Source organism: Centruroides sculpturatus, unplaced genomic scaffold (genome assembly GCF_000671375.1).
Source record: "Centruroides sculpturatus isolate CEXI.00-Female unplaced genomic scaffold, Cexi_2.0 scaffold175, whole genome shotgun sequence".
NCBI lineage: Eukaryota > Metazoa > Arthropoda > Arachnida > Scorpiones > Buthidae > Centruroides > Centruroides sculpturatus.
The window spans coordinates 804,073-808,743 of NW_019384486.1; positions in this window are offsets into that span (position 1 = coordinate 804,073).

Sequence of the window (4,671 nt, forward strand, 5' to 3'; positions counted from 1 at the left end):
TTCTCCCATTTTTTGTTTGAATAAGGAAATTACTCGCTTATTTTTTCCTGTCACTGCTGCCACAACACTTCAGAAAATAATATTCAATTTAAACTAGACGAATTACATCGAAAAATATTTATTTATAATTTCTTCTAAACATCTCGCGGGCCGGATAGAAACTTTTCGCGGGCCGTAGCTGGCCCGCGGGCCGGGGGTTGCCCACCGTTGGTCTACAGTACCGTTGAAACGAGTATTACAAATTAATATTTTGTTTCTTGTATAGAAGAACATGATAACGTTATTACAAAATATTATTAAAATAAAAATGAAGTTTGCATTTAAATATGATTGCTGTTATTTGCTATGAAATAATGGAAACAATAAAATTACTTCATATCATGTAAATATATTATACAAAAAGCACAAAATAAAGAAATATACGAATAAAACGTAGCGAAAATACTTAACAATGTTTTTTCTTTTGAAATTATCATCATTACCGTATTATTACTACTATTTATTTTTTAAAATTTCCTTATCTTGAGTTAACGAGCAAAAATTTCAACTTAATAATAAATTATTATTTAACATCCAGCTACCGATTTAATTCAAATATCTCATTCAAGTCAACAGAATAGAAACTTCTTTGTCACGAAGGAAATAAATGTACATTTAGACAGCACTTATCAAATTTAAATCATCGACTTCAATGACGGTAATTTATTTATTTTCAAAATTTGTAATTGAATAAAGTAAATACTAAAAACTAATTAAAATAAATTAAGATAATATTAAAACTTGTAATTTTAATTCATTAACCTTTGTAAATACTATTTACATTTAAATGTGCATTTTTTAAATTTACGACATAGACTTTTTAACACTGTACTTCTATAATCTAATTCAATTCATAAAAAAACCAACAATTTCAAAAACGCTGCTTTTAAATAATATAATTTTATAATCCAAATATTGTTTTATATATACTGTATCTAAAACATAATATATGTAACTAATATAAATCCGATACACAAACAAACACGTCTCATTTTACAAACGACCAGTTTACGATATTCGCTTTTATATAATTTCGATTTCCGAGTATTCTATTCTACATTTACTAGAAAATTCAAACGATTTAGATCCTCAATATCCAGTCATTCCAGATCCATTTTGGAGCATCGACTTAATCTAAGACCTGTAATTTAAGACAAAATTGTTGTGTACATCAAAGAAAAAATAAATAAATGAAAATCATTTTTCTCTAATGGAATTTCAAACAATTACTCAATAACTCTTCACTTTTCCCATAATTTGATGACACGTTACCCATCATCTCATCCGATCTCGTATTTCTTTCCGTCTTTCTTTTGTATCAACTACTAAGTTCAAAACAACATCAACTATTTCCGTCTCACTCACCTTCTCTCTTCCCATTCAATTTATTTTTAACGATGATTGTTAAGAAGTAACATTAAAAACTAAGTTTTATATTTTCGTGTTATTGTTTATTTATTTTATGATGAAATATTTAATAACACATTATGTGGTAAACTTTGTTAGTTTGTCAAGAATTATAAATACATATATTTATTCTTACGATGCATATCTGAAGTACTGTATATATTGAACCTTGTTATAGATCTACGCTAAAAACTTTTCTTTTACCTTGCAATGCGATATGATGAAACGAGTTGTAGAGCATTATATATATAATGCTCTATATTATTTCTGTATATTTTGATGAAAAAGATAATATTTTTTGAATAATTTTCCCATTTAAATGACCGATTCAAATTTAAGAGAATTCGCTTTATGAGTTTTCAGAAACCTATTACGCTTATAAATCGTGGAAAAGTTATATATGTAAAGATAAATTATTGTTTTTCATATGATTATTTCCATGAATTCCAATCAAATTTTAAATTATTTTCAATAATCCAAATAAATTCAATTAATGGTTAAAACTAATAAGTGATTGTATTCGTACTACACTCGTATTAATTAAGTAGGCGACACAAAACCTCCAAAAAGTAGACTATCCAATTCACATTTGTTAAATACAACATTCTCTTTCTATCATCTTTTCAATTTCGCGGCCTAAATAGTCATTCTAATTTTTAATTATTGAAAAAAATATTTTATTATTAAATTGTCTAAAATTTACAACTCATTAACTTACCGTAAATAAATATATAAACTGCAAGGTAAACTTACTTATGAAATTATGATAATTAGAATCACAAAAGACTTTTGCTAGAAATTAGTAAATGATAAATAACTAACTTACATTAATTTCCAATTTTTTACATACAGGTATATTATTATTAAAAAAATGAATGATGCACTTATAGCAGACGTTAATTAAATCTTAAATTTATCTCTGTTCCTAACTCTGTATATCTATAAAAGTAAATATGAATCAAAAACTGTTTTCATATATCAAAATGCAATATTTTTCAACAGCGTGCTTTCGAGATTTAGATTTTAAATTATTTTTTTCACAAAAGTAGAAAAGTTTAATGTATATAAATTAGAAAAGTACTTACAGGTGAAAAAATATCGCGACTTTTTTTCGCAGTTTCAACATTTTCATAAAAATTTTGTCTCTGAGCCAATCGTTCAACGCTAGCATATCTGTAAACAGGAGAAGTTGGAGAAGGTAGCTGTCCGCTGGGAGATAGAGATCTAATTCCTTGAGGTGTTAACAACGAAGAAACACTTAGTTTTTCATTTTTATGACTATCGATAGGTAAATTATTAGGACGACGAAACGAATTTCTTATTCTTTCTATGGATGTTGTAGAAGTAGAGCGTGTGAGTGACTTAACATGGAAATTACTAACTGTAAATTTTAAATGCTTGGTACTGCATTCCCTTGTATTTTGCTTATAATAAAGTATATTTAATATTTCAAACTTTGGTTGTAACCTCTAATTTCATCTAGTCAGACAAATTTTGGGAATATCAATTTTTTTTTTTTTTTTACTTTCTCGGCCGTTATATATTTAACACGGAAAAGTATTGGAATCGTGTCAAATTTGACTCTGGGTTTTTTTCTGCAAATCTCGACGTCTTGAGACTTCCTGAACCCAAGAAAGTCAAAAACACGGAAAAAAAATTTCGTGCGCGCGCGCGTGTGTTGGCGTCTATTTCATTTAATATCTCAGGATGGGTAAAGATTAAGAAACGAAATTCGGCATAACAACTTGTATATAAGGGGTGTTGATGCTATTAAATTTTGGTGATTAAAATTCGAGTAGGTTAATTAAAGGAGCAATTATTTATTGTAGCATCGTCATAATGCCCATCTGAAATTTTTTAGATCTCGATGCACAATGCTCTTGATTTTAGTAGTGATCTTGCCCCTATACATTATATTTTCCTGTTAACAAAGACTCATGCCGGTCATCTATCTGACTCTTCTGGAGAAAATTGTTGAATTAAAATAACGTGACTTCCGGTCCAAACCGAAAGTTCGTATATAGTTAACGTGATCTCCGGTTCCTAAGTTTTCCATTTCTGATCTCAACTTTCATCTACCTAACTAGGTTCTCGAGATTAAGGAAGGACGGTCGGGCAGACAAACAACAGTGGAATTTATAGGTCTGCAATTTTAAAATGATCCATAAATTTCCACTGGCGTCCGTCTGTTTGTCGTTCCTACATTTTTTGCCGAGAAAATTACGCAACTCGTTGCTGGAGAAAGGTAATAAAAAATAGGAAAAAAGTCAAAATTATTGTACATGTCGTTTAACACTTTAGATATTTAAATTTTGGTGTATCACAAAACTCGTGAACTGTGTAAAGGTATATACAGGGTGTATCAGAATGACGTTTTAAAAATTTGAGGGATTATAGAGGATGAAATTTTGAACGTTTAGATATAGGGGACCTATAGCTGGAAATTTGAACTAAAGTGTCTACAGCGGTAGGAAGTGTTTGATCGCCCTTCACTTTGGTAGCTACACTTCCGTCCATTGACGTCATGTTATTGTTGCGGATGGAAGACTGTAAACACACAACTACAGTGGTCTAACTGAGCCTGTGTACAGGACGTTGTGTACTTAGTGTTTGTCGTCCTTCAGGTCACACCTTGCATCCACTGGCGCTTTGCTGTAAACACACAGCTAGTAAACGTGAGTCCCTTGTGTACGCAACACCTGTAGGAACAGTTCATGATCTTACGGAGCGCATTTTTACAGCATTTAATACCATCAGAGGGAAGCGTAGCATCTTACAGAGGGTCGGACAAAACATGATTCGTCGTTGCACATTATGTAACAAAATTGGTGGTCGTCACATTGAACATTTACTCTAAAATAGTACAGCCACTGATTCGATGTACAGCTTGATTGTACTCTACTGTTTTGTCAATAAAACTTGTCATAAATACTGTAATTTGCTGTTTCATTCAGCATACCGACCGCATAGAACCAGGGTGGCCAAGCTCCTTGATAGTCCGAGCCATTTTTCAAAATTTGAAATTTTTCGCGAGCCGCAATTAAATACGTATTAAAAAGGTATGCAAAAAATTCCAGATTACAAATTATATCCGTAGCAAGAGAGATACAAATTGTTTCCTCCAGAGCACAATGTCAACTGTCCGTTGCAATGACAGTTTACAAATTCAAAATCTGTCTGGAGTCGGTCGATAACGGACGATTACGCCACTGTTTATGTTCGTTC